At 46.4% G+C, this 24,595-nt stretch overlaps 1 pseudogene; it reads right to left on the bottom strand.

Moving 5' to 3' along the window:
* Nucleotides 1-24,595, bottom strand: part of LOC142804079 (neurofibromin-like) — a 186,368-nt pseudogene that overhangs the window by 22,653 nt on the left and 139,120 nt on the right.

Raw genomic sequence — 24,595 nt, 5'->3', positions numbered from 1 at the left:
AAGTCACATTTCATTCATTTTGTGGGCTTTGCTTAAATGAAACTTCATATAAATGAAACAAATTTGTTTGCCCTTTCAAATTCGATTTAAGAGGAGTCCACTGTATTTCAATAAAAAAATATATATTGTGAAGGTTGGTTAGGTCACAATAAATGTTCCCATTCTTTTTTAATATGCGATACATGCCATTCGAATCTGATTCGAAAGTATTCGACCAAAACCATCAATCGCTTTATATTTACTTCAAACCTAAAATTCACCATTTCGTAAAAGCGTACTTATAATCCCTAAGTGCAGTCAAATCTCATTAATTCGAACACGCTTAATTCGAACTTCTGGTTAATTCGAACGTGCGCTGTGGTCCCGTCAAAACTATCAGTATTCCAATGGGCGAAAACACCCTGTAATTTGGACACGCAAGCACTTGTGAAGGTTAACTCGAATATACCGCGCTCCAAAAATGCTCTAAGCACCATACCCAATCCTACGGCGGCACCTCTCAATGCTGCGCATGAAAAAGTAAAAGAAGAACAGGAAAAAAAAAAGGCTGCGGTGGAATGTTTGCTCTCTCTAAAATGCCGATCTGCAACGTGCCAGTGCCAAGCTTCTCCCTTTTTCATTCTGCCACCTAGAAACCTTTCTCCTTTCAACATCAAGCGCGAAGAGGGAGAGGGAAAAAAGAAGGCTGTCGCAGAGTGTTGGCTCCTCTCTAATGCCGATCTGCGACGTGCCGGTACCACGCTTCCCCCTTTCCTGTTCCTGCCAAGAAGGAACCCTTGTCCTTTCAACACCGCGTGCGAAAAGTGTAAAAAAAAGAAGAAAAAGCTGCCATGGAGAGTTGGTTCTCTCTCAAATGCCAATCTGCTTCTGTCGGCATGGATAATATCCTCCTTTCTCATCATGCGCTAACCAAGCTCCGGCTGCGGCGCAAAGGGTAGCAGCGGAGACACAGTTACTGCCGTCGTCTTTAGAAAGTGATGGCGCGAGATTTAGCCGCCCGCTACTTCTCTTGCCAGGAGAATGCTTTGCTATCTCCGTGCAAAACTGATTGACTCGCTGCAAGGCAAACGAGCCAGGACGCACATCACCGATTACTTCAATTAATTACGAATGTCCTGTGATTTGTGAATAAATGTAAGTCTTCTGAAACTTCCCCCTCGTGTGTTAGCTCAATGCACATGCGCCACTGCATGGTGAGCCCTCCGTTCATTTAGTTTTCATAAATTCGAACTTCTTTTATTTCCAACAAATTTTCAGGCTTCTTCGAGTTCGAATTATTGGGATTTGACTGTATAATAAATTCCAAAATGTTACGTATTTTACAGGTTATCAGAAACATCTTGAAAGTCAAATCCTGCTATTACTCGAAGTTGTTTGGACTTTTGAACAAAAAGAAGGCCATTTGCATAGAGGCCCTATTTAAATTTTTAAAAATATTGGGCAGGTTAATTAGATCATGACAAGTATGCCCATTTTTGTTTACTTGTCATATATACTATTCGAATTCGATTTGAAACTGTTTGACCAAAGTCACAATTCGCTTCGAACCTCAAATCCACTATTCGCACAAGACTAGTCGAAAGCAGCACTACTACTCACATGACAGGGAACACCTTGGGGAAGACCACAGAGGCCTCGGCCAAGTACTCGTACAGGATGCGGGTCTCGTTTTCATCCGTTGCAAAGCGCACGAGGGTTGCCTGCAATGTCACAGATTTCATTCTGTACTTGATCACCATTAGAATCGTGGTAATTAGGACCCGTTGCAAACATTTGCACATTGCGCGCGCTTGCGTTAGAAGAAAGCGTGGTCATGACGCGTGCTGATCTATGGACGTTGCTCTTGCCTTCCTCCCTCCCTGTACAGCTTTCCGTGTGCTCACTGGCATGAAAGCAGTGAAGAAAACTGCCATGAGCATTTAACGAGAACCTGCAACTTCACTTGTACCTGATGAATTCAAAAATTTTTTATGCGGCCATTCATTTGTGAGGAAACAACCTTCAATAGTAATGCAATTTGATAATTACACTCATACCTCGAAATAATGAACCCTGATATAACAAAATAGTGGTTATAACAAAATAAAAGAAGAATAGCTTTGCAATAGAAAATACCTTTATAACAATTTTGCGGATATAACCAACTTGTTTTCATGTGAGATGCAACTTCATTATAAGTAGGTTTGAGTGTAGTTGGAAAAGTGTTGCAGGGTCCCTTCCCTTTAAGCCTTCTAGTGCACCCCTGCCAAATGTTTTCTTTTTCATTGCAAATTTTCTATTAGCAATGCAGTGGGATGCTCTTCAGAAAATGTAAACATTTTCATTGGTGATTATCTGATCAAATAAACATTAACGCTCACTAGAAGCAGATCAATGATTACAAGAAAATCATAAGCAATGAACTAATTAATTAACAAAATGATATAATCAGCCATAATTTCAGAGTGCCACTAGTTATCCATTTTATTTGGTGTCCAAATTTATCAAAAGCTCCCGATTTTTTTTAGTCAAACAAACGTGACCTGATGCTAACGTAGAAGCATGCACTCCATTTGCTGTTTGATATTGCACTACAAGTTATACTTGTTTATATGTTCTCTCCATGAACGGAGGGACACACAATCATTCTTTTTCCTTTTATTTTTTACAATATTTGTCTCGCGAGTGGCAGAGAGTGGATTAAAGGCGAGAATGAGTATCCTTGGGATTGGCGGGGCTTGCACGTGTGTCATCACCCTTAGATAACTTTGGTGATGACACACGTGCAAGCCATGTGTGATGACACACGAGCAGTCAGAGCAGTCAGACGGTTAAATGCTACAGTACCAAGTGGGCAACCATGAACGCAAGTGGCACTCACGAGGACGGTGAGCACCAGGGCCTGGGTGGGGAAGTCCGTGAGCACCTCAGGGTCGAGCAGGACATTGTCCTCGTTGGAGACAGACACGCGAGATGAGCGCGGAGGTGCCAGTGCAGCGTCCCCTTCCGCCGTGCCGGGTGGGCCCTTCTGAGAGCGAGGTGTCGGCATGGAGCTGCTCCGCTGTGTCCGGAACAGAGGACGAGCCCCACCCTCGCCAGTGTCCAGGCTACGCCAGAACTTGGGGTCCTTGCTTGACGATGGAGGGCCAGGTGTTGTGCCCCCACCGCCCTGCACATTGAAGTAATGAAACGTGCCCGAAAGGTCACCCACAAATTTGTGTGGCAAATGTCATGAAGCCGCATAGATATATTCCGAACGTTTATAGCTTTCGCCATCTGATTTTTTCTGACTTTTTACCGCTAGCTGCAGACTCTAAGTCGCTATCGATGCCATCATTTTGGTTGTTTTTGGGACCCTCGAACCAACCGCGATGCGACAGCTGCACGCTAGAAACCGAATATGCCACAATCCAGCGCACGCTGATCCATTGTCAGTCATAGCTTAGGCCATATGGCGCTGCCCAGCCTGTGCTCCAACAGCGGGAAAAGCTGCGCTGCTGACCTATGGTCTGCCATGAGCACGTTTGCAGACTCGTGAGGCAGTTATGCAACAGACCCTCCGGAGCAGTTTTTGCCACGCGACCTTCGTGTTGGACGGCAAAACAGCCGTCTTGGCCTGAGTGGACAGCGTGTACGACAAACTTCCACCCGAGGACGTTGCCTTCGAGGATCTGCACGTTGCCGGTGTTTCCATTTCAGCCAGGATAATCCTTGAGGGCTTCGCCAACGCTGACAAAGATCTCGAGCTGTGTTCGGAATTGACCGATGACGAAATCATTCGTCAAGTTACAGAGGATTCCAGCGACTCCAACAGTGAAATCCAAGAGGCAGCCCCTAAACAGCCAATGAGCTCGAAGTCAATGCGAGCACTGACAATTGTCATCGGTGTACAGTGACAGAATGACGTTTACTGAAATTAAGGCAGACATCATCGCTAGTAAGCGGAACGCCATGCAAACGAAAATCAGCGACTTTTCTTTTTGCACCTAGGTGCTTACAGATGCGGGAGCGTTGGCCACATCAATTTTTTTTTCTTTATTTTGGCTCTTCTCAGAGCCACCTAAACGATGCAATGGCTGAATTGCAATGAGAACCATGTACTCCTGCTACGACCCTCTCCGTCAGAAAAAAATACCTATTAAGAAGTCTGTTTTCACTTGCATTCGTCTTTTTGGACTGCCTGATTTTCTGGACGTTTTCGCAGTCCCTTGAGGGTACGAAAATCGGACGTCGTCTGTCCAATGATTTCTATGTTTTAGCTGCAACAATTTTGTGAGAGGTTTTTCAAAACAGTCCTCGCTCGTAAATCACACCATGCTTGTAAGCATTTACAAACACTGCCCCCCCCCTCACAAAAAAAAATAAAAATAAAAGGCTTTTACATCTAAAAAACATGCAACATAGTAAACTGCTCTGACAGTATAGCTTCCACATAGGTCGTTCATACTAGTAAAGGTTGTTGTTCCATAGTTTTCATTCAGCATGTTTTCACTTGGCAACTGCACACGTGTTTCCTGCAAAGTTTCAGCCCTCTCTTCACAGACTACACTTGTGAATATGGCGAGGAACCTGGTACAAAAAGTGTCCCATGTTGTCACGCTTTGCTCGTGGTTCTTGAACGAGGTTCCAGCAGAGCCTTCTAAAGTGAAACAGACATGCCGTAGCTTGTCGTCGTTGCTCCAGGTATAAATTACAGCGACGTGGCCATATGCTTGAGCTAGCTGGCTCTTGAAATGATGATCCACTGAAAGTTGGGGGCTCTTTCGGCTGTCGTAAAATGATTGGTGTGGGGGCACAGGGGCAGTCATTGTCTCTGCGGTGATGGTCCTGGCTTTGGTCTTTAGAGTGATAGAGTAGAGGCCTGTACTGCGGAAGTAGCCCTTATTGCCTTTTGCTAGTTTGCTTGGCAAGGTTGGTGTTGATGTTTTCTTCATGGTTGGTGCTTGGCTTAAAGCTGGAGGGGGTGTTCGGTACTTGAACCGCAATCACCTCCACCAGATGTCACGCGGTCGTGACATTGATAAATCAGTAGTCGTTTTGTCTAAGATTAAATTGTTTATTTGGCCGCACTTGTGACCGGTAAACGGAAAGTCAGATTAGAGCAATACACACAGGCACTGATAGCGGCGAACAAAGCGTCAGGCCGCCTATCACCTGATAAGCACTACCGTACTTACTCGATTCTACCGCGCCCTCGATTGTAACGCGCACCCGATTTCCAACGCGAAAAAAACAAAAAAACGTAAGACATCGATTGCAACGCGCACCCATTTTTCTCCCTGGTCCGCACGATCACACCACTCGAAAAAACGACTCCTTTCGGAAGCGTCTTCCATTTAAATATGAGGTACAGGCAAAGCTTGTGCCCATCTGACGTGTAACAGAGCATTGCCGTCACTGTAGTTTTACCGTGGACCGATGTCAGCACGCGAACTTGCTTCGCCCCCTTCTTCTCGACGGTTGTGGTGCGAGGCATGCCGAAGTAAACAGGCGTCTGATACGCATTCCCGATTTGCCCAAGCAGGTAGTCGTTGTTGCGCCGCAAGTTTAGGACGAACCTCTGAAAACTGTGAAGCTTTTCATTGTACTCCTCCGCAAAACTTTTCGCATATGCATGTTCCGCTTCGGAGGGAAAAGCCTTTCCTCTTCATAAAGTTAGTTAGCTAGCACCTGCTCGCTTTAAACTGGCTCCGCATTAGACCTTTTTCTAAGACTAATTCCATAGCTCGCACTTGAAGCAGTTCTGTCGTCACGGGCCGCTGTGCCGCTCGCTGCTCAAGCACATACTCGCCGAGCAGCTCTTTAATTTGCGGAAACTGACCCTGCTGTGGTCCACTGAAGACTTTGCGTGAAGCTTTGCTGTCGAAAATCTTCTGCTTTCGTTTCCGCCGGTTCCGCACACACGTTTCGGGAACTCCGAACGACCGCGATGCGGCCCGATTTCCGTCCGTTGCATACGCGACTTTTCTTCTAAAAGCGGCATCGTGGGGCACTCGAGTTTTTGGAGTCGGCCCTTCCAAGCCGTCGATGCTAATGCCCTACTAGATGACGAACTCCTCAGCACACGTACCAAGTGCCGCACATGGGAAACACATAGGCAGAAATGGCCGACGCGCCATGCCGACGCACGTATTTGACCGCAATTTTTTTGTTCGTACTCGATTCTAACGCGCATGCGATCTATCAACTCGTTTAACCGGAAAAAAGGTGCGCGTTAGATTCGAGTACTTATGGTAACACATGTCGGCGTTTATACATGTGCTGTGATATATATCATTAAACCTCATTAAACCAGCGAAACCTCATTAAACCGTAGTTGGCCGGAGCTCAGAAAAAGTACGTACAAAACGGTGGTGCTTCTTAACCGAAATAGCATCAGGTCGCCCACTTACTGTCAAAAAAAAAAAGAAACCTTCAGGAAGTGCGATGAAAGAACGAAAAATGTGCAGTAATTTATTGACTTTGCGTGACAACGTCTGTAATTTTCATTTGACGACGCGGCGGCCTAGCAGCAGCAACAGCGGCCTCAAACTCACTTATGCTGCGAGCCAGCTTTTTCGCCAGCCCCCTTTTCTTGGCAAACACTCGCATGACGCTGACGTAATGCGCAGATTCGGCCACTGTCGAACCTGGATCACCTGTGTTGTCGCTTTTCATGTCGTCCTCATCACTATGGCTTGGCGACACTTTGACAACCTCGGCAACAATGGCTTCGTCAGACATGTCCAAAGATGTCTGCGTCTCTGAAGTAGGGGAAGAAAATGCCTTCCGTAACGCCTTGCCACTCCAGCACTTCAGCTAGTAGAGTTTCACAAGCTTGGTCTACAATGTCCGGGTCGATGGTGTCACCAGCGCCATCTGTGTCACCCGGACACACAATAAAGCAAGCACACTTGAAGCAATTTTGAACTGTCGTTGCTTCAACCTGCCTCCACGAGTATTTGAGCCGGTGAATCATGCCAATCAGGTCGATGGAGCATAATTTGGCACATTCAATGACGAGAAGAAATCTGCACAGCCGATTCTTCTTGTAGAGCTTTTTTTTTTATTACTCAAATGCACCTTGGTCCATGGGCTGGCCAATTGCTGTTGTGTTTGGTGGCAGAAACGCCAACTTCATAGCTGTCAGGTTGTCCTGGGCGACGTGTGGTAAAGCCTTGTCTAAAATAATAATAACTCTTCTGTTTTTAGTTGCAAAACGATGACCGATGAGGCACACATACTCCTCAAAAAGTTTTGCCATCATCCATGCTTTGGTATTGCTGCGATACATGACCCCTGATGGCAATCGAGCGCCTTTGAAGCATCTTGACATCACCGACTTTCCAATCACGAGGAGCGGAGTTTTGCTAGTTCCAATCATGTTTACGTAAAACGCCACTGATATTATGTCCTTTGCATGGTTGCCACTGGTGCACGTCTTGCCCTTAAACTCGAGCGTTTTGTCCGGTAGCAGCTTAAAGAGTGGCGCCGATGAATCCATATTAAAAATGTCATCAGATGCGTAGTCGTCCAAGATGTTCTTAAGCTGACAATTTAGCCACTGCTCCACGCCATCCACGTCAGTAGCAGCACCTTCTCCAGAAACAGTCCTCCTGGTAATGCCGTGTCTCGCCTTAAATCTGGCCAGCCAGCCATTGCTGCACACGAAGTTGTGATGGTTGAGCTGCGAGGCAAAAACCAGGGCCTTCTCCACGAGCAGGGTCTGCTGATAGGCAGATTTTTCGACCGTGCAGCTTTTAGTCACTTGACCAGTGCGTCCTCTACATCCGGAAACGACGAACCGCATAGCCGGCACCTTTTAGCAGTTGTAGCAGCACTGCCGAGCAACTTCTCTCTGGAATTCCAAATTCCACACACCGTGGTTATTGGCAGGTCCTTGTCACGCGCCAGCGCCGATTTTTTGTGTTCCGTTCAATAGCGCAAATTATGTCCAATTTCTCTATTTTCAGCACTCGATGCTTTTGTCCCATCTTTGGCATTACGCAAGTACGAAGCAGCACAAGCACATATACACAACACGTGAAAAACGACGTTCCCACAGCTCTCGGGTACAGCACGAGACAGCCAGAGAACACTTATGCAAACCGCCGAAGAAACAAATAAAGCAAAGCAAGCATACGCTATGTTTGCGTGTTTGTGCAGAGCGTCATCGCATGAACAACACCAGAAGCCTGGCCGGCCGAGAGCCAGCCGAGTGCTGAACTTCCTATTCTGGAGGCCACGTACTTCTTGCTGCGAAAAAATCCAAGAGATGGCGCTCATCAACACAGCCCCCATCATCGTCAACGCAAACAAGTGAGGAGTGCTGTGTGTCTTGCAGTTCTGTCAAAACGCCCAGTGAGGGACGACATGCTGCGGCGAGTGTTCAACGAAAATTGGAAAAATTACTTATTAATGGGGGAGGTGGTGTTGAAAAAAGCTTTTTTGTTTGTAGACCTAGAGCTATGAAATTTGGCATGCATACTCAAAAGTGTCTTGAATAGCGATATATGCAGTTTCATCAAGATACCTTGAGTAGTTCTCAAGTTACATCATGCTACGTAGTTGAACTTATATGGTCTGCTCGTGGAAAGCCTAGCGCTGTAACAAAACATGCCAGGAAGCTGCAAATGGTGTTTATCTTTGCTAAAAAGAAGACTATTGGGTATGATAATCTCAGAATTTTTTTATCACTTTTCTTTTTTCTTTATAGAGATCATCATGACTGCCTACACACATTGTCAGAAACAGTGTCATGTACAAGCCATCTTTTAGAAAAAAAACTGGGCCATAAACAAAAATACAAAGATTGTCAGACCTTCAAGAAATGTTTTAGGATTTAGGAAAAAAAAACTGCATCAAAATCCATCCAGTCATTCCCATGCGACACTTCCCACGAGCAATGCACAATGTCCAAAACACACGTGTGAGAAAAAGCCTTTTATGTTTCTCGTTGGATATTGATGAAAATTGGCACAGACACTAAAGAATGGCCTCACAGTGCTTCCATAAAAATTTCGAGGCGATACCTCAATACTTAATGAGAGACAAATTATTTCTTCATTGAACCTCGTGGAGGAGCTGAAAATAATACAAAAAAAACAGCATTGAGAAAAATGCATTTAAAGTTTCAACTTATCTTTACGTCTCTAAAACACCTAAAAATTGTGATCTCAAGTTTGTCTTGTGATATTCAACTTCTCAGGCATGTGGTTCCTGCCCAGTGTGCCTTTCATTAACGTAATTAGGTACTTGATTACAAATAATCGCTGAACATGTTTTTATATATAAAAAGGTTTATTGCATTAAAAAATAGCTCACACCATGACAGCCTATGCCTTCTTTCCAAATAACAAAGTTATGGCCAGGAGATTGGTGGCACAGGAATTTTTTCAGCAGTCTATTTAATGACACGAGATGGGCATATAAAAATTCATGCCCCTGCCCCATACATGCTCTTTTGCCACTCTAGCTGTGAAATGCATCATCATATGGCCGGTTCAGGAAACTAATCTAGGAGGTTTTCATTGTCTCAGAACATTCATTGACGCTCGTGGCGATACTAAGCACGTCTACATCGCATCACAAAAGAGAGTGCGCGACCGCGTGAACAGTGTTTTCCAGCGCGTGATGCACTTTGCGGCGACGTTCGGTGACAATGCGCGAAATGTGTAGCTACGATGACAAAAATCGTCGTGCACTGCGCTTGGTATCACATTTTCAAGTGACAACGTGCGAAACTGCTAGCCGCTGTTCCGAGCAATCCTTGTCAGTGGGGGTGGGGGGGGGGGGTTGACGTGCTTGACTGTGGGGTCCACTATCAATGTGTAAAATGCCCGTCCGCGGTTCCGACGAGCTAGTCAGTGATAAGCTTCGTTGCTTGTGAAGACGTCACCACGAGTGTGCTAGCGTGTTGTTCTTTCCCGCAGTCTCGCCGCCAACTAAGTTAGGCCGAAAGACAACTCCGATGACGCGCCAGGCTCGTAGACTGCGCGCCAGCTCGCGGTAACGCATCGTGCTCGTGGACTGCTCGCCCTCTCGTAGTAATCTGATCGTGCATATGCTTACAGCTCTTAACTAAGGAGTAATTATATTCCAAGTGATCTGCGAGCCGTGAACACGTCACGAAGTAGCGATTTTCGAGAGCCATGCCCTCGCGATGCACAAGCAGACGACGATCTCCAGGAGCGAGCATTGGACCAATGGCAAGGCGAGCTGAGGCAACATGGCAGCCACAGGCCAATCAGGAACCTTGAAACGACCTTCAAACGTTTGCTTTTTGTGCATTTATTTTTAAAGGGAGGAGCCAGCTGAGGCGGGAGATTTAAACACGGAGAAATGCTCTTTTCGATGAGCTCAAGAAGCCGGCTCCCAATCGCAGCATCACAAAGCTATAAAATTTTTTGAAAATTGCTGTTTTCTCGAAATTTCTAGAAAAAATTTTCACTACCCTACTTAGGAGGGTCAAACGAATTTACCAAAGAACTTCTGCGAGGTTTTCAGTGTAGATATTTGGAATCAGATAGCAAAAGGGTTCCAGAAACTGAAACTAGGTTTTCGAAAAACCTTTTTTTTTGCCATTTTTCGCGATACCAAAGCCACGTCCCGCCTTAATTGATACAAACACAATAAGTTGGTACGGTTTATGCGGATACAAAATGCATTATGTTCAATGACCGCCGAGTCTTACTACATTTAAAACAAAACTACTGTTTAAGCAGGTACAATTTAATGAGGTTTTACTGTACCAGCTTTATCACTAGCGACCACGTCAGTTCCGAAAAAATCTGTAATGTTCGCGTTGTGCGCATAATTGCATCGAAAGGTTCTACGATTATCTCAGTGGTTCTTAAATTAATCAGCGTGGTTGTGCAAGACAGCACTAAAATGTGTAATGCGGTGATAATAAAACTCGAGAAAAGAGTGTAGCAATAGCAAGGTGTGCAAGCATGTTATGATCATGCCCTACTAACAGTGGGCAGGGAAAATTTCCCAAGTTTTTGATGCCGCCTTAGAGCAATGAACTGGCAGATCCCCATCTTTCACCATCTGACAAGACCTTTGTTCAACTCTTAGCCCACATGCTCCCTTGTCTTCAAATGCTTCCAAATGTTTGCCTGACACAGTATCTAGGACCCCTGAAACACCCACGCCCTCTCTCTTCGACAGGTGCCCTCATGCATTGTGAGGTACCTGCTGCTGCTGTTGCTGCTGAGCCTGTCCTCCTCCCCCCTGGGCCCCCTGCTTGGCGAGGCGTGCCTGTGCCAGGGCGTTCTGGTCAAGCAGGTCCCAGGACTTTTGGCGCCGGCCACCCTGCTGCTGTTGGCCCAACGGAGGGGGAGGGTGAAGCTGGTTCGCACTGCTGCTGCCCCTGCACACATGTCCGAGAACCACAAAACGCTCACTTCTAACAAAACAGGTTCTCGTTTTCTTAAATGACCACTGTGTGTGAGAAAGAAAAAGAAAACATGGTACTCTTGCAAGGTTTTCCGATATGGTCAGATTATGAGGCAGCGAAAAACCCCGTCTTTTCCGCCACAGATGTGTAGGAGCTGAATCCGTAACAATGTTCTCCCCACTGAACACTCTGCTCATGTGCTATTCCACTAAATCATTACAAGGCAGTGCCTTGCCATGCACAAAATAGTAAGTTTGTGCGAATATTCAAATGCTTCAATATTCAAAGGAATAGGTGAGTACTCTAATTCACTTCGATTCGAATTTAAATTACAGTCAAACCTCGTTATAACGAAGTTGAAGGGGGAGTCGTAATTACTTCGTTATAACCATTAGTTCGTTATAGCCAATATCCATTTCTACCGACAATTAGCCAGCAAGAGAGAATGTACTCACCACCGAATATCACAGCAGCCCGCCGCGCAGAGAAAAACGGCCGTCGGAAGGCAAAAAACTAGCAAAATAATAAAGAACAATGCAATAATAAAGAACAATACGCCGAAATCTTCGGCCACTATTTTTTTTCTTGACGCCGGACTCAACGGCTCTCAACATTGCAGACTTCTGCTCAATTGTGATGATTTTGCGCTTACGTTTGCCGTTGTCCATGTCTAGCGGCGGAGGGGTGTTGCTCTTATACAGCGAACGACAAGGAACCAAGCACAAAGCCAACAAAGCCGCAATCTCCGCCGACCCAGCATGGAGCTGAGGGAAGGAGGAGGTCAGATGCGCGGGCGGGTCAACGAGCTCCACAGGAGAGGGGAGGTCAGCTGACGCGCACGCTCGCGCGAGTTGCTGCGCGGGCGAGTCCATTAGTTCCTGAGGAAAGGGGAGGCAGGGCGACGTGCACCCACGCGCGTGTTGGCAGGCGGCGCAAGGCGCGAGTTTTGAATTACCGCTGCCGTGATGGGACGTGAACCGGCGCGCGCTATAAGATATTGAATTAACGTATACCAAAATGATCAGTAAATGCTCGTTGTGGTCAAAGAATGGTTCGTTATATCCATTGTGAGGAAATTTTCGCTTCGTTAAAACGAGGTTTTAAATACATGGGCGTCTATGGGAATTTCAAGGGGAATTACAATTGCTTCGTTATATCCATTAGTTCGTTATATCCCGCTTCGTTATAACGAGATTCTACTGTATTGAATATTTTCGAAGTATTCGCAATGAACAAATGAATGTATATTAATCCACCTGTAAAAGTAGTTTCACTGCAATGTAGCAGTGCAAAACTGTGAAAACACTTATTCAGGAGAAATTAGCTCTGCCGCGAAGCCCCCCTTCAGACTTAAAGGGGCCCTGCAACACTTACTGAGCATGCTCAGAAAATGCTGCCGATTGGTAGTCGAGGCTACCGAGAACATGCGAGGCAAGTATTATAGCGCAGCACGCAGCCTGAAATTCACAATGAATTTTCAAAGCTAAAAATTGCTCTCTCTCTTCCCTCGGCAAATGACACTACAACCTCAAAAATCACTTGTCACAGTCAAGGAAGAAAATATGGCTCTGGTCACAGTCATTGGCTGATTTGAGCATGGCGCACTCATAGTTACCGGACCACCATGGGCCGCCGCTTGTCCAAGTACGTGCAGAATCGCACTGAAAGGCCGCATGTTCGAAGAAAAAAAGAGAGAGAAAAAATGCTCAAGGTCATTAGGCGCTTGTGATGTTTTTAAAGACGAGTTTTCTTGGGGAACTTCTACACAAGAATTTCGGTCTTCTGTCTGTCTGTCAGTCCATCATTGTCTGTCCATCCTTAACAGTACCGGGCACTTTAAACGGCACCAGTGGATACTAGTGCCATAGTGGGCGCTGCGGATGGGGTCGGCCCAAACGGCCGACCCTCCGTAGCGGCCACCAATGTTGCTCAAGATTTAGCGTTCATACTTGTGCGATTGTGAATTAAAAAGCAATTATCACGCATATCTGAGTCACCATAACAACACGTATATATTCTATATGGGCGTCATTTACCAGAAAAGGCATACATAAGTTTTTTCTTTCCCCGTGCCATCCCTCCCTGCTCAGCTTCGTATATATTCTATATGGGCGTCATTTACCAGAAAAGGCATACATAAGTTTTTTCTTTCCCCGTGCCATCCCTCCCTGCTCAGCTTCCAGCTCTTTTAACGGGTCAAGAATGGAGAATGCAATTGCAGCATGCGACAAATTTTTGGAACTCCGCTCGTACTGCACTGATTCTAAAAACTTTGTGGCGGTAAATTTGTGAGGCGACAAGCATGTTTACTGGCTTCATGGATACTTGAAAATGTGTTGCAGGGCCCCTTTAAAGGAACATGTTACCCTCAAATCATTCCTTCATTTTATTAAGCTTGTTATGATGGTTTATATGATTTAAGTATAATAAAGTTTAAAAAGTTATGTATCTTACAGGTCATCACTCGGATCCTAATCAAGGTTGTGTCGACTTCATTTCAACGAAGAAAAAAAAAAGGCATTTGCATAAAGCACCTATTTCAATTCATAAGAAATATCGTGCAGATTAGTTAGGTTATGATAAATATTCCCTTTTTGATATGTCATACATACTGTTCGAATTCGATTCGAAATTATTCGACCAAAATCACTATTCGCTTCGAATTCGCTTCGACCCTGAAATTCACTATTCGCACAAGCCTACAAAACAGAGAGTCAAAAACCCTGTCTATTCTGGCATTGCATACATTCTGGAAGTTAAAATTTCCGACCAGGGACTGCCACAGATGACCAGATCTTACCAAACTAGCCAAGCATGTAGGCTGTTATAAATCAACAGCAATGAAAACGAGGCTGATACTCCAGGCTCAAAATTGCTTCCATTATAAATCCAAAGCTGTGGCCAATAGAAACATGAATGAAACCACGAAACAGTGCCTATTTCTGCTTTTTTGATGCTGTGCTGTTTGCTGTTGCATCTTTGCACAATCTGACTCACTTGATGTTAGTGTAGTGACTTCAAACAGAAAAGCAACATTTCATTTTTTTTAATCAAGACATGTTATTCCATTAGTCTCGCACTTTAGATAGGCCTTACCAGTGCTGCATCCTAGAATTTAGCATTATATTTGCGGCTTCGTGCACAGCCAACATACAACTGTCTTTACAGCCTCCATATGACGCTCTGAAAGCCTAAATTTCCCTTACAGGAAAAGCTTCACAGATGGCCTTTGCAACTTTGTTTCTTTTGGCTGCGTTTCCTACATGGCAGATTTGAATGTCCGTAAGCAGGCAAAACTGATCAACACAGCATGCAGTGTCTAAAACTTCAGTTACAGTTTGATTCTATAAAATGAGTGGCAGTGCTACAGATAACTACCAGCAATGGAACAGGTCATAGATATCAGGCATATAAAAAGGTTGCCGGCACCTGTATGTACTACTGATCACGGTGTTCTACTGATCACACGGTGTTAGCCGCTAGTGATTATTGTATTGATAGCAAATGCAATTACAGTGCTGCAGTTGCGGTGAACGGTAGTTCTGTTTTCAACTTACGTGCACTGGCCATGCCTGTGCCTTGAGTAAAACGTCATGATCACGACTACCGCTCTTTCATCCACAACAGTTCAGGCAAGTAGCATCACTTTTAACTCGCTGAGTGTTGGATGCGCAGAGTTTTGTTGGAGCTATGCATGATCAATAGTGAACACAGCTTTGTCTACAGTGCATGATAACCGCAGTTCTGACTGTGTGAGCGTTGGCCCTGCACGTACTTCTAATGCGTACCTATCCTGCTTCTGTTGACCGTTGCTCATCAGTGCTGGTACCAAAGATTGTATCACCCGTCGCGCCACAAGAAAAGTGTTCAGACCACCTGAATTTTGACCCATTGGACACAATGGGTAAGAATTCGTCAAAAGTTAGGTTGGGAAATTTTACAAATTCGTATCAGACTGAAATTCAAATTAGCCAGGCTTTTATCACCATGATTCTACTGTTTTATGAAATGCATACAAAAAAGTGCCCCAGCGTTAAGTTCAGCCCCTTATTTCCTATGTAGCTTGTGCAATTTTTTAATACAAGAGGGTAACGATTTGTGTAGCAACACGTTTGTCAAAGCCGAGCATGAGAGCACCTACCCAGCTGGCATGAGAAAAGTTGGCGGACTGGGTGCCGCGGCACCCGTGGCCGACGGAGAAGAAGCGCTGGCAATGGCGGACGAAGATGACGAGGCTGACTGGGTCCCCAGGGAAGTGGGCACGGGGCTGGGCGGTGTTCTTGCCAGGGCCTCCGATGCCACCCGCGTCGACACCCGGTGCTTCAGGTGGCAACGGCTGCGCACCTCCTCCGACACCGACACAAGTGCTGTGTGGGGTGCAAGAGGGAATAGTATTGGCATTAAACAGTAGCGTCGAATTTTCACAATGAAGAAAACAAATAATCTATGATCATAGCAATGTGGGCTTGTAGGTGCATAATGAAACAAACGATGACTAACGAAGGAGGGGTGGTCACTGCACCCAAGAGTCCCTGCATATTTCATGTTTAATGCTATGACAATATTAATCATTGAATTTTTACACTTCAGTACAACGATATGATTATCAGGGACACTGTAGTGGAGGCCGAAAATTTCGACCACCTGGGGTTTTTTGACACACACCTAATGTAAGTGGACAGCTCAAACATTTCCACCTTTACTGAAAATGCAGCCACTGCGACTGGGATTTGATCCTATGACCGCCAGATCAGAGAGCCATAACGACTACATCATAGTGGAGGGTCGCACGGGTCTCTAGAATTCTGCCTCCATGTAAATGCGGCCACAAGCCCAACGCCACTTCTTCATCGATTCAGTCTTCTGTGCAGCTTATTGCTTTCTTAAGTGCCCAGTGTTGTGCATCGCCTGATCCCAAAAATGCTACACCTAGAGCTCGCTAATGCACGTTGCTACATAAGTGGGAAGCAGCCTGCTTCAGTGCATCGCCTGATCCCAAAAATGCTACACCTAGAGCTCACTAATGCACGTCGCTACATAAGTGGGAAGCAGCCTGCTTCAGTGAAACCTAAAGCTGAGGTCACTGCATCTTAGGCGTGCAAAACCTTTCTGTCACCGAAATTAGCTGTTCTTTTTTTACTGATTTATTATATAAAATTATTTATAGCACCTTGTTAATATTAAAGGATCCATTAGAAGCTATGCTATGCATATAAGGTCGAATTTAAGAATAATGAATATACAGACTTTGTTGCTTCAAAGTTTTACTGCATTGCAAAATTAAATGCTGCAGGTATGTTTAAAAAGAAAACGAAAAACCCGCTCAAAACATAATGTTTACTGTGGTCACATGTACTGCATGAGTAACTAACATATTCATGCATTAGCTGCTTAGATATGAAGCATAGCAGCAAACACAATTATCCTACGTGAAGCTTGTGGTATGAATGTGCTTCAATACAAGCGAGTTTTGATTGTTCAGCTAGGTATGCTGTCCTACATACGGGCAATCGTGTAAACCCGCATAAACCAACAAACAGTGGTTGCAGAGCAAGGCCACACAGCCATGTTGAAAAAGCATCCCTCACCAGCCAGGTAGGCCACGCTCTCTGGAGTCACCTCAAACTTGTCCCTGAAACAACAACAGCCACATCACAAAACACATCTCACCTCCAAATGCACACTGTCGGCCATTTGCACTGTCACGACTCACGGCATACAACAAGCCAATAAGGATGCGACTTGTTTACCAATAGCAAAAGACAAAGGGTTTTCGTGTGTATTTTCTTTCAACACCATTGATTGATTGATATGTGGGGTTTAATGTCCTAAAACCACCATATGATTATGAGAGATGCCGTAGTGGAGGGCTCCAAAAATTTAGACCACCTGGGGTTCTTTAACGTGCACCCAAATCTGAATACACGGGCTTACACCATTTCCGCCTCCATCGGAAATGCAGCCGCTGCAGCCGGAATTCGAACCCGCGACCTGCGGGTCAGCAGCCGAGTACCTTAGCCACTAGACCACCGCGGCGGGGCAGCACGTAAGGTGATCGACAGCGACGATTACCCAGCGATTTCCAGCCGGTGTAATCGGAAGAGGTCCATACAAATTGATACCAACACGGTCAAACAGTCGGGCAGGACAAGGTATGGGTTGTAGTGGAGCTGGAGAACTTGGAGTGGGATTCTTTTGGCGTTGGCAAGCGAGACAGGAACGTACGTAGCGACGAACGAAGCGATACATTCCATGCCAGTAGTAGCGGTGGGACAGGCGGGTGTAGGTTTTTAACACTCCAGCATGGGCGCATTGTGGGTCGGCGTGAAAGGAGGCGCATATGTCTGAGCGGAGACGACTGGGAATGACTAGAAGCCATTGGCGTCCTTCGGAGAGATAATTCCGTCTGTATAGCAAACCATCTATAATAACGAAGTGCTGTATTTGACAGCGCATACCTCTAGGGATATTTTGCGAGGGAGCTCGACTCAACAAGTTGATAAGTGAAGCGATACAAGGATCTTTTCGTTGCTCCTGTAGCATGTCGCTGACACTAAGTGCAGATACGTCGGGGGCAGGCGAAGACGGCGACTTGTCACTACATCGTAGAGGTGATCGAGACAAAGCGTCTGCGTTGGAATGTTTTCGGCCAGATCGGTAAACGACGTGAATGTCGTACTCTTGTAGCCGAAGCGCCCAACGGGCAAGCCGGCTGGGGAGATCTTTTAACGAGGAGAGCAAACATAATGCGTGATGACCTGCAACCACGCTGAATGGGCGCCTGTGAAGATAGGGTCGAAACTTGCCTACGGCCCATATGATGGCTAGACACTCTTTTTCGGTAACTGAATAGTTGGCTTCTGCTTTTGTGAGTGCACGGCTGGCGTATGAGATGACGTACTCATCAAATCCAGGTTTACGCTGGGCGAGCACAGCACTGAGGCCAACTCCGCTAGCATCCGTGTGTATTTCCGTCGGGGCAAGAGGATCAAAATGTCGCACTATAGAAGGTGACGTAAGAAGGTGGCGGAGTGTGGCAAATTCATCATCACCAGCTGACGACCAACTAGAAAGGTCGTTGTTGCCGGCAAGAAGGTCAGTCAAGGGCGATATGATGGAGGCGAAGTTGCGAATAAAACGACGAAAATATGAACATAAACCAAGGAAGCTGCGAAGTTCTTTTAAGGTCTTCGGCTTAGGAAATTCGGCAACGGCACGGAGTTTCGTCGGATCCGGAAGAATGCCATCTCTAGATACAACATGGTCCAAAATTAGGAGTTTTCGAGCGCCGAAGCAGCACTTCAAGTTGAGCTGTAGACCGGCGGAGGTGAGGCAAGTAAGCACTGTCTCGAGCCGCTGAAGATGCGTTGAAAAGTCGCTTGAAAATATCACGACATCGTCTAAATAACACGGACATGTCTGCCATTTCAGGCCATGGAGGATGTTGTCGATCATGCGCTCGAAAGTGGCAGGCGCATTGCAGAGCCCGAATGGCATGACGTTAAATTCGTATAAGCCATCAAAGGTAACAAAAGCCGTCTTGGGGTGATCAGCCTCAGCCATGGGAACCTGCCAATAACCTGAACGCAGATCTAGTGACGAGAAGAACTCCGCGCCTTGTAAGCAGTCAAGGGCATCGTCTCTGCGAGGTAGCGGGTAAACATCTTTGCGCGTGATTTTATTCAACCGGCGGTAGTCGACGCATAATCTTATTGAGCCATCCTTTTTCTTGACTAGAACAACTGGGGATGCCCACGGGCTGTCAGAGGGCTCAATAACACCTCGCTTCAACATGTTGTCAACTTGTTCCGCGATTATGCGACACTCAGATGCCGATACCTGATACGGACGCTGACGTAAAGGAGCGTGGGAGCGTGACGTCCAGTGTCGATTTCGTGAGATACTGTGGAAGCACGGCCCAAAGTCAGTTGCTGGTGGTCGAAGCTGGCGCGGAAGCGCTCGAGGAGGGCGGTGATGTCGGTGCGCTGCTGGGCCGTAATGTTGGTGTCGATGCAGCGCGAAATTGCGTCGGTGAATGATGGGGAAGAGGATGACGCGCAGCAATCAACAGCGTCAATAGGTAGCGTAGTCGAGTGGTCAGGAACTACACGTGCAATGGAGGTATCAATGTCATCGGCAAAGCCCAAGCACTCTCCGCACAGTAACTTGGAAGGCGAGGGAAACGGATTTGGAACATAAATTGCACTTGATGCATCGTGAACATTCAGAACGGCGAAAGGAATCGGGAAGCCCTTGCGGCAAACAGCGGTTTCAGAAGGCGTAAAAAGAACAGTTGAGCCACTAGAGACGTCACAGGATAGCGGGACTAGGGCGGATGATAACGGGGGTATCGAAGTGTCGGTGGCAACGAAAACTTTTGAAGGTGAAAGGGACGAGTTGAGTGCATAACGTCGCATAACGGCGCGAACTCCACTTCGGCGCGAGCACAGCCGATGATGGCATGATGAGTGCAGAGAAAGTCCCAGCCTAATATTGTCACGGGGTCGTGACGTGGCCGAAGACAGGAGACTTCATGTTGGGATTTAACTGTTTATTTGGGCGAACCTGTGCCCGGTAAACGGAAAGTCCAATTACAGCAGCAGTCTCGCACAGATAGCAGTCTCGGACTGATAGCGGCGAACGGAGCGTCGGACTTCGATAAACAACAACTGACAAGCGGCGAAGCGCGGCGGCATTTATACTCTTGCCGTCGAATGTTCTAGCGTTATCGCTGGCGGTGGTGTAGGTTCCAGAACAATCTGTACCGTTCGCACAGTGGGCGTGATCTTATCGAAATGATCTACTACAGTCCGGAACCTTCTAGAAAACTGCAGGCGCGGTTTGCGCTGAGAATCGTGTGGTGTTTTGGGACGCTAACAAAAACTTGGGAAATGGAACGTGGCATTGCCCCCCTCTGAAGAAAGGCATCGTCCTGATGCTTTAAAAATGAAAGTACAGTAATAATGCAAGAAAGTACAATGAATAAATTACGATACAACAATAATACAAAAAAAAACTGGTTAACGCGCATGAAACGGCTTGAGGCGCACGACATGGACGACTTCAGGTCGCGATCGGCGTCGTTGAGAGTTCGTGATGCCGTCGGGGACAACCTCGTAATCAAGTGGGCCGAGACGTCGAACCACCCTGTACGGTCCGAAGTACCGTCGCAGAAGCTTTTCACTTAGTCCACGTCGGCGTATCGGCGTCCACACCCAAACACGTTCACCGGGCTGGTATTCCACGAAGCGTCGTCGAAGGTTGTAACGGTGGCTGTCGGTCGTCTGTTGATTCTTGATACGGAGACGCGCAAGTTGTCGGGCTTCTTCGGCGCGTTGAAGGTACTCGCTCACATCGAGGTTTTCTTCGTCGGTGACGTTGGGTAACATGGCATCGAGCGTCGTTGCCGGGCTCCTTCCGTAGACCAATTTGTATGGAGATATCTGCGTCTTCTCCTGCACCGCCGTGTTGTATGCGAAGGTCACATACGGGAGAATGGCGTCCCACGTCTTGTGTTCGACATCGACGTACATTGACAGCATGTCGGCGATCGTCTTGTTAAGCCGCTCAGTGAGGTCGTTGGTCTGTGGGTGGTACGCTGTCGTCCGGCGGTGGTTTGTTTGGCTGTATGCCAAGATCGCTTGAGTTAAGTATGCAGTGAACGCCGTTCCTCTGTCGGTGATAAGGACCTCCGGGGCGCCGTGACGTAGGACGATATTTTCGATGAAGAACTTAGCTACCTCGGATGCACTGCCTTTTGGCAGGGCTTTTGTCTCGGCGTAGCGGGTGAGGTAGTCGGTAGCTACCACGATCAACTTGTTTCCGAAAGCCGACGTCGGGAACGGCCCCAGTAGGTCCATACCAATCTGCTGGAAAGGTCGGCAAGGTGGATCAATTGGCTGCAGAAGTCCCGCTGGCCTTGTCGGCGGTGTCTTGCGTCGCTGACAGTCCCGGCATGTCCTCACATAACGAGTGACATCGGTGGTAAGACGTGGCCAGTAGTACCTTTCTTGTATCCGAGCGGGCGTGCGAGAAACACCGAGGTGCCCTGCCGTCGGATCGTCGTGCAGGGCCTGCAGGAGTTCTGGTCGCAGAGCTGAAGGCACCACAAGGAGGTACTTAGCTCGAAGCGGTGAAAAGTTTTTCTTTTGTAGAAGACCGTTTCGTAGAAAGAACGACGCAAGTGCGCGCTTGAATACCTTCGGGACTTCGGCGGTCCTGCCTTCGAGGTATTCTATTAGGGCCTTAAGTTCCGGGTCGGCCCTCTGTCGTTCAGCGAAGTCGTCGGTAGTTATCGTTCCTAAGAAGTAGTCGTCATCCGGGTCGTCGGGTAGCGGTTGGTCGACAGGCGCACGAGAGAGACAGTCGGCGTCGGAGTGTTTTTTGCCGGACTTGTAAATGACAGTAATGTCATATTCTTGAAGTCTCAGGCTCCATCGTGTGAGGCGACCTGAAGGGTCCTTCAAGGTGGCTAGCCAACACAATGCGTGGTGGTCGCTCACAACTTTGAAGGGCCTGCCGTAGAGGTAGGGGCGAAATTTCGACGTAGCCCAGATGATGGCGAGGCACTCCTTTTCTGTTGTGGAATAATTTGCTTCTGCTTTGGATAGCGATTGGCTGGCGTAACTAATAACCCTTTCAAGTCCGTCAGCCCTCTGCACAAGAACGGCGCCAAGACCTACGCTGCTTGCGTCAGTATGTATTTCTGTCTCGGCGAATTCGTCGAAATGGGCAAGTAACAGAGGCGTCTGGAGGCGATGTTTAAGCTCCTGGAAAGCGTGTTCCTGCGGCGTTTCCCACTTGAACTCCACGTCGGCCTTGGTAAGGTTAGTGAGAGGATCGGCGATGCGGGCGAAGTTTTTCACGAACCGCCTATAATAGGCGCACAGGCCCAGAAATCGGCGCACGGCTTTCTTGTCAGTGGGCGGCGGGAAGTCGGCGATGGCGGCTGTTTTCCGTGGATCGGGACGAACTCCAGACTTGCTGATAACGTGCCCCAGAAACAAGAGCTCCTCATACGCAAATCTGCACTTTTCTGGCTTCAGTGTGAGTCCGGAAGTCTTGATGGCTTGAAGTACAGCTTCAAGGCGCCGAAGATGCTCGTCGGAACTCGAGGAAAACACGACGACGTCGTCCAAGTAAACAAGGCAAGTCTGCCACTTCAATCCTGCCAGTACTGTATCCATAACGCGTAGAAAAGTTGCAGGCGCTGAGCAAAGGCCGAAGGGCATCACCTTAAACTCGAAGAGGCCGTCCGGTGTTATAAACGCCGTCTTCTCTCGGTCTCTTTCGTCGACTTCGATTTGCCAATAGCCAGTCTTGAGGTCCATTGACGAAAAGTACTTGGCGTTATGGAGCCGATCAAGTGCGTCGTCTATTCGTGGTAGAAGATACACATCCTTTCTTGTGATTTTGTTCAAGCGGCGATAATCGACGCAGAAACGTAGGGTCCCATCCTTTTTCTTCACTAACACCACGGGGGATGCCCATGGACTCTTGGACGGCTGGATAATGTCATCCCGTAGCATTTCATCACAATAAGCACAATACATACTAGAAAAAAGTTACAACATGTGAAGGGGTGAAGGTGAAATACAAAAAGATATTCGGACAGTAACTACAACCTAGCAATAGCGCAAAAAAAAGAGAACACAAAAGAATTCACTGTAAATAAAAGTACAGAATGCAAAAAAAACTACAACCTAGCAATAGCGCAAAAAAAGAGAACACTGACAAAAGAGTTCACTGTAAATAAAAGTACAGAATGCAAAAAAAAAAGCGGGGAAAGGTAGGATTAAGAACCCGTCGGGAATAGTCCTATCGACACAGATGATTATGAAGATGCGATACAGCAGTTTTCGGTGCGTAAGTACTTTTTAAGGGTATGGCAGAACTTTGTGTGGTTTTCCTCTAATGCATGATCATCTGACAAATCATTCCATAAACGGAATAGCACGTGGAAGAGCCGACTGGTTGAAAGCGTTAGTATTGCTGTACATGCGTGATAAGCAAAAGCTGTTATGCAGTCTGCTCAAAGTTCGATGTGCAAGATTAAGGCGAACAGATGGCATCATGCTGGTGTGGATGAGTTTGTGGAATAGTGATAAAAGTGAAATGTCGTGGCGAATTTTCAGTGGCTTGAGTGCAAGACTATGTTTAATCTGTGTTACGCTGGACGGGTAGCTGTGATTACGCGCTATGAATCGACTAGCTCTGTTTCGTATACATTCTAACTTGTCTATGAGGTATTGTTGATATGGTGACCAAATAAAGGATGCGAACTCAAGTTGAGGACAGATTAGAGCAAGCTAAGGTAGTTTACGTATATCAGAGGGAGCACTATATAAGTTTCGGCGCAGAAAACCTAATGATCTTAATGTATTGGCACAGATAGAAGTAATATCTGTGGACCACAAAAGCGTAGAAGTTAAGTTTATGCCTAAGTATTTGTAATGGTCAGTGCATAATACAATGCTATTATCAAATATGTAGTGAATATTAAAGTTATCATGTTTGCAACTAAAGGTGGTTAGTTTGCATTTAGAAACATTAAGTGCCATCTGCCATGTTTTGCATCACTCATTAATACGCTCGAAGTCTTTTGGAAGGGTCAGATTACCGCTACTGTTGTGGATGGGACGATAGATAATGCTGTCATCGGCAAATAGATGCATACTTCAGGATAAGTTGTCAGGCAGGTCATTAATGTAGGTGAGGAAAAGTAAGGGACCAAGAACACTGCCTTGTGAAACACCAGAGGAAACGTAACAAAGTGATGAAGAGTGATTGCTGGTGATAGTGAATTTTTGGTGGTTGGTCAAGAAGTTTCTGAGCCATGTTAACGTTAGTGAATCTAGTTTTAGTGATGACAGTTTTAAAATCAAGTGACAATGAGCAACATGATCGAATGCCTTTGCAAAATCAAGAAATAAACAATCTGTCTGTAGATTACTGTTCATGTTAGAATGTAGGTCAGTGGTGAACTCAAAGAGTTGAGTCTCGCAAGAACGACCCTTTTCGAACCCGTGCTGGTTAGAGAAAAAGAAATTGTTAGATTCTAGATGCGCATGAATGTTAGAAGCTATGATACGCTCAAGGATCTTGCAACATATGCACGTCAAGAAAATGGGGCAATAATTTTCAGGTGAACCTTTACTACCACTTTTATGGAGTGACACTACCTTACCTATCTTCCAGTCAGAAGGCAACATTCCTGCATTGAGCGTCTGCCAAAAA

This window comes from Rhipicephalus microplus, chromosome 3, assembly GCF_043290135.1.
Source record: "Rhipicephalus microplus isolate Deutch F79 chromosome 3, USDA_Rmic, whole genome shotgun sequence".
Classification (NCBI taxonomy): domain Eukaryota; kingdom Metazoa; phylum Arthropoda; class Arachnida; order Ixodida; family Ixodidae; genus Rhipicephalus; species Rhipicephalus microplus.
The sequence above is the reverse complement of the archived record's forward strand: the minus strand, read 5'-3'. Positions and strand labels throughout refer to the sequence as shown.